We start from the raw sequence: 10,261 nt of genomic DNA, 5'->3' as shown, positions 1-10,261 counted from the left end.
AAGGAGAAATCAAAAAAGGAAAAAAAATGAATAAAAAACTGAAGTACGAATAATAAATATTAATAAAAATGTAATAATGTGAACAATTGCTATTTTTTTATTATTTATCAGTGTAAGTAATAATAAAAAAAAAACAAAAAAAAAACACACCTATGGGGGAAGTGTTGTTTCTGAAAATGAAAAATCATGGTAGAACATTATAATTGTCTCTTGAAAATAATGTTATAAGGGGCAATGAACTGACTGGTGCCAGAAAAACCATATAGGGTTATAAAGAGGGATTTATGAAAATCATATTTAAAGATTGATTATTTTTATTATTCACCAAAAAAAAGGGGATTGTATTGAGAAAAAGGTGAGTGTAAAAGGGAACAAAAATGGTTTCAAATAATGTAAATGGGTCCTCAGAAAACAATTGTAATAGTCTTGGAGGGCCAGGAAAAGGCAAAAATCACTAGGTAAAAAAACTTTTTTTTTTTTTTTTTTTTTGTTGAACGCGAGGATACCGTAGCAGAGTGATAGGGAAAAAGACCTGTGCTGTGAAGGAGGTGACGAGAGTTCAACAGCGTGAGAAAAAATATATACTGCGCATGCGTGAAGAGGCACCGCTGCAGAGAGAACCCGAGGGGAAAGGTGAAATAAGTTCATAGCGTGGAGAAAAAAAAGCAAAAACTATTTGCGTGTGTGCGGGACTCTGTCTACGAAGGAGCCATCCTAAAATGGGTTGTAGTGAGTTCATGGTGTAAAAAGGGGGGGGGGGGGGGAGGGGGAGGGGAGGGGGAGAAATTAGAAAGGCTGATAATGATGAAGGGAAAAAAAAAAAAAAGTGCAGGTTTATATTTAGGAAAAATGAACATATGGAGTTATAAATGTAGAAAATGACAGCTACAACACAACAGTGAAGGAGAAAGACAAATATTGTGTATACATATGAAGAGAGTAAAAAATTGATATCTGAATAAATATTGTAAAATGAAATAAAATGAGACGCGTTGAAGATTAAAAAAAACCCATAAATTAACCTGATACATTATTATTAAGGAAAAATAAAATAAAAATTCATAAAAATATATAGTAACATTGGTTTATAATAATAATTAGATAAAATACACACACACACATATATATATATACATACATATACATACACATATATACATATATATATATATATATATACAAACCTGAATAAAATGGAGAAATTACCCATATAGGAAGAAATAAAAAGATAACACTATGTGGGTAAAATAAAATTGTATATCTTATACTAAAAAGATTTTTTGCATGTATATATGAATTTTAAAATGCATATAAAAACAAAGTTTTATGGAAAAACGAACAAGCAATACCCTAAGAAATAAATTAATAAAAGAGATCAGCAATTTCATTTAGACCCGCAGGTTTCAAGGTGCCAAGTTTATGGATCCAGAAGGTCTTTTTTTTACTTAACATATCCAACCTATTTGGTGTGTTAGGTGGAATATGCTCAATGGGAGTGATTTTGAAAGACATAGTCTTATTATGGAACAAGGCGCAGTGTCTAGAGAGGCCATGTAGCATATAGCCTATTTTAACATTATACCTGTGTAAATTCAGTCTGTTGTGCAAAGCTTGACAGGTCCTGCCTACATATTGTTTGCCACAAATACAGTCAATGAGGTAAATAACATGATCTGATAGGCATGTTAGACGGTCCTTTATAGGGAAATTTTCAGACTCTGAGTGGGAACAAAAAAATGTCCTCTTATGGTAAATGCTCTTGCAGCATAGACAATTTTTGGTATTGCATTTATAGGACCCTATCAGGGAGGTCAGGGTTTTAATTTCCTGTATCTCCCTTAATCGACTGGGAGCTATTATATTTTTGATAGTGGGGGCCCTCCTGAAACTGATGCCAGGACGAGCGGGTAAAATGTCTTTCAAAATGGCGTCATTCAACAGTATGTCCCAATGTTTGGCAAATATATTCCTAATTCGGAGATTATCACTTCTGAATGTAGTTAGGAAGTTGAGGGAATAGGCATTATCCAGATCATCCACCCTTTTTTTCGGTTGTAGGGATTTTTTGGAGATTAATAAATCCCTTTGTTTAAAAGTCCTGGTCGCGTTATATGCTTTCTTGATCAAGGTTTTGGGGTATCTTTTCTCTTGGAAGCGGTCCCTTAAAATGTCTACTTGCATCTTAAAGTCCTCTTCTGTCGTGCAGTTTCTCCTAATTCTTTTATACTGATTGATAGGTATATTTCGTAACCATTTGCTATAATGTTCACTGTTATAATTAATATAGCTATTGGCATCTACCTGTTTGAAATACGTTTTAGTGTATATTCTATTATCCTTATGGTAGATGGTCAGATCAAGAAAGTGAATCATATTATTATCAATAGCGGGTGTGAATTCAAGACCCCAAGTATTATTATTAAGTGAATCAAGGAATGGTTCTATGGTGCCATGTTCATTGTCCCAAATAAAGAACAGATCGTCTATGAATCTTCTGTAAACGATTATATTATTTACAAGGCAACTATCAAATATATATAGGATTTCAAAGAGTCCCATGAATAAATTGGCATAAGAACATGCTGCTTTGGACCCCATTGCTGTACCGAGGCGCTGGTGGTACAGTTTATTTGAGAAGGTGAAAAAATTATTCTGCAGGATAAAACTCATAGCCTCTAAAAGGAAATTCTTCTGCAAGGCAGGGATCCTGAGGAAGTACCCAAAACTATAAAGACCCAAATCATGTGCAATATTAGAGTACAGTGCGGATACATCAATGGTAACAAAAAGGTAAGTAGGTTTCCATGGAATGTCTTTGATAACATCAATCAGATGGGAAGAATCCCTAAGATGGCTTTTGAGACTCAATACATGTGGTTGCATTATTTGATCAACATAAGCGGCTAGATTGGCTGTAAGCGAATTGATGCCCGAAATAATAGGGCGCCCTGGGGGGTTGACCAGATTTTTGTGCAATTTGGGCAAATGATAAAAGAATGCCATATTAAAATTATTGATTTGTAAAAACTTTCTTTCAGATTGATTTTATAATGTTCTACCATGATTTTTAATTTTCACAAATAACACTTCCCCCATAGGTGTGTTTTTGTTTTTTTTTTTATTACTTACACTGATAAATAATAAAAAAATAGCAATTGTTCACATTATTACATTTTTATTAATATTAATTATTCGTACTTCAGTTTTTTATTCATTTTTTTTTTCCTTTTTTGATTTCTCCTTCTTTTTTTTTTTTTTCCTTTGTTCTCTTTTTGTCTGTATGTTCCTGCCCTCCCCATGTGACTCTTAGTCATCACAGCTGACGTCATCTCTGTAAACGTGGCTACTTCAGTTGTATATATGTATCCTCTGCATGCAGCATGTGTTATGCTGTTCCTTTCTGACTTTTGTCCTGATGAAGAAGGCGGAGATGCCTTTGAAACGCGTTGACCTGTGAAAATAAAGAAAAGGAATTCACGATATATCTTTGGATTGTGGTTTTTAGCACAGCATTTAACCCGATTTCTTTTGATCATCCCCCAGCCCTGTATAATGTATGAGGACCAGTATAACACAGCCCTGTATAATGTATGAGGACCAGTATAACACAGCCCTGTATAATGTATGAGGACCAGTATAACACAGCCCTGTATAATGTATGAGGACCAGTATAACACAATCCTGTATAATGTATAAGGAAAAAATATAACACATAGTCCTGTGATAGACATGATGATGTCATGTCTTTGGCAACATCTGAGTTAATTAGAGACACACCTGTGGATGTATTGTAATGCACACCTGAAACACACTGCTTCTTTATGTAGCATCATGGGAAAGTCAAAAGAAATCAGCCAAGATCTCAGGAAGAAAATTGTGAACTTGCACAAGTGTGGCTCATCCTTGGGTACAATTTCCAGATACCTGAAGGTGCCTCGTTCATCTGTACAAATAAATATACGCAAGTACAATCAAGATGGGAATGTCCAGCCATCATACCGCTCAGGAAGGAGACGGGTTCTCTGTACCAGGGATGAACGTGCTTTGGTCAGACATGTGCAATTCAACCCAAGAACAAAAGCAAAACACCTTGTGAAGATGCTGGAGGAAGCTGTTAAGATTGTGTTGTGTGGTTCCTAATTGACCTAAAATGGGAAAGGATTATTCTGATTTCATGTCCAATATTGAGAAAAACATGCAGATGTGTCTTTATAGAGAGCGGAGGGAAAAACCTGCAGATGTGTCTGTATAGAGGGAGGAGGAAAAAAACCACCTGCAGATGTGTCTGTATAGAGAATGGAAGAAAAACCTGCAGATGTGTCTGTATAGTGGGAGGAGGAAAAAAATCTGTAGATGTGTCTGTATAGAGAGCAGAGTGAAAAACCTGCAGATGTGTCTGAATAGAGAATGGAGGAAAAACCTGCAGATGTGTCTGTATAGAGAATGGAGGGAAAACCTGCAAATGTGTCTGTATAAAGAGCGGAGGAAAAACCTGCAGATGTGTCTGTATAGAGAATGGAGGTGAAAACCTGCAGCTGTGTCTGTTACTGTATAGAGAGTGGAGGGAAACTTCTGGTTTCAACTGTACGAGAACCAGTATAACACAGCCCTGCATAATGTATGATGTATAACACACAGCCCTGTATAATGTATGAGGCATAACACAGCCCTGTATAATGTATGAGGTATAACACAGCCCTGTATACTGTATAATATATAACACACAGCCCTGTATAATGTATGATGTATAACACACAGCCCTGTATAATGTATGAGGTATAACACAGCCCTGTATACTGTATAATATATAACACACAGCCCTGTATAATGATAACACAGCCCTGTATAATGTATAACACAGCCCTGTATAAGTTATGAGGTATAACACAACCCTGTATAATATATAACACACAGCCCTGTATAATGTATGATGTATAACACAGCCCTGTATAATGTATAATGATAACACAGCCCTGTATAATGTATAATGATAACACAGCCCTGTATAATGTATGAGGTATAACACAGCCCTGTATACTGTATAATATATAACACACAGCGCTGTATAATGTATGATGTATAACACAACGTTGTTCGTTGCCAGGTGAACACAGTAAAAAATTAAAACATATCCCGGTAGTGTAATTCCTCCCCCCATGTGACTGATCACATGACTGTGACATCATCGCAGGTCCTTTGCAGCATTTGTTGTTCGTTGTGCCAGCACGTGTGTGTGAGAGGACACAGGTATTTTGTGTACAGTGCGCACTGCGCGTCCAGTCACTGTGACATGTGACAGTGGGGGCGGTGTTGAAGGGGTTAATGTATGAGCGCACGTGTATGTCACGTGTGTTGTTCCCGGCTTTTCTCTGCAGCGCAGTGCCAACTCCTGTAATATGTGAGTGCACGGGAGATGCCCGGGACGTCACAGGGACTGAGCAGCGCGGGGGCCCGGGGCGTCACAGGGACTGAGCAGCGCGGGGTCCCGGGGCGTCACAGGGACTGAGCAGCGCGGGGGCCCGGGGCGTCACTGGGGACTGAGCAGCGCGGGGGCCCGGGGCGTCACTGGGGACTGAGCAGCGCGGGGGCCCGGGGCGTCACAGGGACTGAGCAGCGCGGGGTCCCGGGGCGTCACAGGGACTGAGCAGCGCGGGGGCCCGGGGCGTCACTGGGGACTGAGCAGCGCGGGGGCCCGGGGCGTCACTGGGGACTGAGCAGCGCGGGGGCCCGGGGCGTCACTGGGGACTGAGCAGCGCGGGGGCCCGGGGCGTCACTGGGGACTGAGCAGCGCGGGGGCCCGGGGCGTCACTGGGGATTGAGCAGCGCGGGGGCCCGGGGCGTCACTGGGGACTGAGCAGCGCGGGGGCCCGGGGCGTCACAGGGACTGAGCAGCGCGGGGGCCCGGGGCGTCACTGGGGACTGAGCAGCGCGGGGGCCCGGGGCGTCACAGGGACTGAGCAGCGCGGGGGCCCGGGGCGTCACTGGGGACTGAGCAGCGCGGGGGCCCGGGGCGTCACTGGGGACTGAGCAGCGCGGGGGCCCGGGGCGTCACTGGGGACTGAGCAGCGCGGGGTCCCGGGGCGTCACTGGGGACTGAGCAGCGCGGGGTCCCGGGGCGTCACTGGGGACTGAGCAGCGCGGGGGCCCGGGGCGTCACTGGGGACTGAGCAGCGCGGGGGCCCGGGGCGTCACTGGGGACTGAGCAGCGCGGGGGCCCGGGGCGTCACTGGGGACTGAGCAGCGCGGGGGCCCGGGGCGTCACTGGGGACTGAGCAGCGCGGGGGCCCGGGGCGTCACTGGGGACTGAGCAGCGCGGGGGCCCGGGGCGTCACTGGGGACTGAGCAGCGCGGGGGCCCGGGGCGTCACTGGGGACTGAGCAGCGCGGGGGCCCGGGGCGTCACTGGGGACTGAGCAGCGCGGGGGCCCGGGGCGTCACTGGGGATTGAGCAGCGCGGGGGCCCGGGGCGTCACTGGGGACTGAGCAGCGCGGGGGCCCGGGGCGTCACTGGGGACTGAGCAGCGCGGGGGCCCGGGGCGTCACTGGGGATTGAGCAGCGCGGGGGCCCGGGGCGTCACTGGGGACTGAGCAGCGCGGGGGCCCGGGGCGTCACTGGGGATTGAGCAGCGCGGGGGCCCGGGGCGTCACTGGGGACTGAGCAGCGCGGGGGCCCGGGGCGTCACTGGGGATTGAGCAGCGCGGGGGCCCGGGGCGTCACTGGGGACTGAGCAGCGCGGGGGCCCGGGGCGTCACTGGGGACTGAGCAGCGCGGGGCTGTCACATCACCTGGCAACGAGTCACTGAGTGCGAGAGCAGAACGGTGCCCCCAGCACACCCGCCCCCCCCCATACCTGTACTGTAACTACCCCTACAGTGTGTGTATCCTGTGATCATACAGGAGCGCGGCCCCCCATACCTGTACTGTAACTACCCCTACATTGTGTACAGTGTGTGTCCTGTGATCATACAGGAGCGCGGTCCCCCATACCTGTACTGTAACTACCCCTACATTGTGTGCTGTGGTCATACAGGAGCGCGGCCCCCCCATACCTGTACTGTAACTACCCCTACATTGTGTACAGTGTGTGTCCTGTGATCATACAGGAGCGCGGTCCCCCATACCTGTACTGTAACTACCCCTACATTGTGTGCTGTGGTCATACAGGAGCGCAGCCCCCCCATACCTGTACTGTAACTACCCCTACATTGTGTGCTGTGGTCATACAGGAGCGCGGCCCCCCCATACCTGTACTGTAACTGCCTCTACATTGTGTGCTGTGATCATACAGGAGCGCGGCCCCCCCATACCTGTACTGTAACTACCCCTACATTGTGTGCTGTGGTCATACAGGAGCGCGGCCCCCCCATACCTGTACTGTAACTGCCTCTACATTGTGTGTCCTGTGATCATACAGGAGCGCGGTCCCCCCATACCTGTACTGTAACTACCCCTACATTGTGTGCTGTGGTCATACAGGAGCGCGGCCCCCCCATACCTGTACTGTAACTGCCTCTACATTGTGTGTCCTGTGATCATACAGGAGCGCGGTCCCCCATACCTGTACTGTAACTACCCCTACATTGTGTGCTGTGGTCATACAGGAGCGCGGCCCCCCCATACCTGTACTGTAACTGCCTCTACATTGTGTGTCCTGTGATCATACAGGAGCGCGGCCCCCCCATACCTGTACTGTAACTGCCTCTACATTGTGTGCTGTGATCATACAGGAGTGCGGCCCCCCCATACCTGTACTGTAACTGCCCTACATTGTGTGCTGTGATCATACAGGAGCGCGGCCCCCCATACCTGTACTGTAACTGCCTCTACATTGTGTGCTGTGATCATACAGGAGCGCGGCCCCCCCATACCTGTACTGTAACTGCCTCTACATTGTGTGCTGTGATCATACAGGAGTGCGGCCCCCCCATACCTGTACTGTAACTGCCTCTACATTGTGTGCTGTGATCATACAGGAGCGCGGCCCCCCCATACCTGTACTGTAACTACCCCTACATTGTGTGCTGTGGTCATACAGGAGCGCGGCCCCCCCATACCTGTACTGTAACTGCCTCTACATTGTGTGCTGTGATCATACAGGAGTGCGGCCCCCCCATACCTGTACTGTAACTGCCCTACATTGTGTGCTGTGATCATACAGGAGCGCGGCCCCCCCATACCTGTACTGTAACTGCCTCTACATTGTGTGCTGTGATCATACAGGAGTGCGGCCCCCCCATACCTGTACTGTAACTGCCTCTACATTGTGTGCTGTGATCATACAGGAGCGCGGCCCCCCCATACCTGTACTGTAACTACCCCTACATTGTGTGCTGTGGTCATACAGGAGCGCGGCCCCCCCATACCTGTACTGTAACTGCCTCTACATTGTGTGCTGTGATCATACAGGAGTGCGGCCCCCCCATACCTGTACTGTAACTGCCCTACATTGTGTGCTGTGATCATACAGGAGTGCGGCCCCCCCATACCTGTACTGTAACTACCCCTACATTGTGTGCTGTGGTCATACAGGAGCGCGGCCCCCCCATACCTGTACTGTAACTACCCCTACATTGTGTGCTGTGGTCATACAGGAGCGCGGCCCCCCCATACCTGTACTGTAACTGCCTCTACATTGTGTGCTGTGATCATACAGGAGCGCGGCCCCCCCATACCTGTACTGTAACTGCCTCTACATTGTGTGCTGTGATCATACAGGAGCGCGGCCCCCCCATACCTGTACTGTAACTGCCTCTACATTGTGTGCTGTGATCATACAGGAGTGCGGCCCCCCATACCTGTACTGTAACTGCCTCTACATTGTGTGCTGTGATCATACAGGAGTGCGGCCCCCCATACCTGTACTGTAACTGCCTCTACATTGTGTGCTGTGATCATACAGGAGTGCGGCCCCCCCATACCTGTACTGTAACTGCCTCTACATTGTGTGCTGTGATCATACAGGAGCGCGGCCCCCCCATACCTGTACTGTAACTGCCTCTACATTGTGTGCTGTGATCATACAGGAGCGCGGCCCCCCCATACCTGTACTGTAACTACCCCTACATTGTGTGCTGTGGTCATACAGGAGCGCGGCCCCCCCATACCTGTACTGTAACTGCCTCTACATTGTGTGCTGTGATCATACAGGAGCGCGGCCCCCCCATACCTGTACTGTAACTACCCCTACATTGTGTGCTGTGGTCATACAGGAGCGCGGCCCCCCCATACCTGTACTGTAACTGCCTCTACATTGTGTGCTGTGATCATACAGGAGTGCGGCCCCCCCATACCTGTACTGTAACTGCCTCTACATTGTGTGCTGTGATCATACAGGAGTGCGGCCCCCCCATACCTGTACTGTAACCTCCCTACATTGTGTATCCTGTGATCATACAGGAGCGCGGCCCCCCATACCTGTACTGTAACTGCCCTACATTGTGTGCTGTGATCATACAGGAGCGCAGCCCCCCCATACCTGTACTGTAACTGCCCTACATTGTGTATCCTGTGATCATACAGGAGCGCGGCCCCCCATACCTGTACTGTAACTGCCCTACATTGTGTGCTGTGATCATACAGGAGCGCGGCCCCCCATACCTGTACTGTAACTACCCCTATATTTTGTATCCTGTGATCATACAGGAGCGCGGCCCCCCATACCTGTACTGTAACTGCCTCTACATTGTGTGCTGTGATCATACAGGAGCGCGGCCCCCCATACCTGTACTGTAACTACCCCTACATTGTGTGCTGTCATCATACAGGAGCGCGGCCCCCCATACCTGTAACTGCACTTGTATAGTGACTTTTTCTTCGCTTTTCACTATAGTTCTCTGCTTGTTAGTATAAACGTCCTGAAGAATGGTTTGTTACTTTTTACGGCTTCATTGTGCCCAATACCTGAAAAAAAATCTGTTGTCAGGTTTTTGCCATGAAATCTGATATCAGCATGATGTAGGGGCAGAGGCTCTGATTCCAGTTATGTATCTAGTTGGTCTAGTTTTGATAGGATCGCAATTATTTTTGCTTTAGGTGTAGCACGGCTCAGAATACTGAGCTCTTTATAATCCACCCACACCACTGACTGTCAGTATCCTGCATATACGGTGAATTGTCAGCAAGCTGCTAATCAGTGGTGGGGGCGGGTTTCGCTGATAATCCTTATTGGTGTGCATGTGAGAGCTAGTCCTGTATTTATAATCTCCTGCTGATAAAACAATGATTGTATTGAATCTGTAGCACAATGGGTTACATCCCTGGC

At 47.6% G+C, this 10,261-nt stretch overlaps 1 protein-coding gene across 2 annotated transcripts in view; it reads left to right on the top strand.

Moving 5' to 3' along the window:
- The first annotated feature begins 5,174 nt into the window (after positions 1 to 5,174).
- The window catches only part of CDIN1 (CDAN1 interacting nuclease 1), a 466,853-nt gene continuing 461,766 nt past the window's right edge, over positions 5,175 to 10,261 (top strand). The window contains exon 1 of one of the 2 annotated variants that reach the window (XM_075331123.1): positions 5,175 to 5,247. The gene's annotated coding sequence lies outside the window, so the exon portion shown is untranslated. Of the gene's footprint in view, positions 5,248 to 5,344; positions 5,399 to 10,261 lie in introns of those variants that run through there. The other variant, XM_075331124.1, reaches the window with a different exon arrangement.

This window comes from Anomaloglossus baeobatrachus, chromosome 12 (genome assembly GCF_048569485.1).
Source record: "Anomaloglossus baeobatrachus isolate aAnoBae1 chromosome 12, aAnoBae1.hap1, whole genome shotgun sequence".
Classification (NCBI taxonomy): Eukaryota; Metazoa; Chordata; class Amphibia; order Anura; family Aromobatidae; genus Anomaloglossus; species Anomaloglossus baeobatrachus.
Note: the sequence above shows the minus strand (reverse complement) of the source record. Positions and strands in the feature narration are given on the sequence as shown.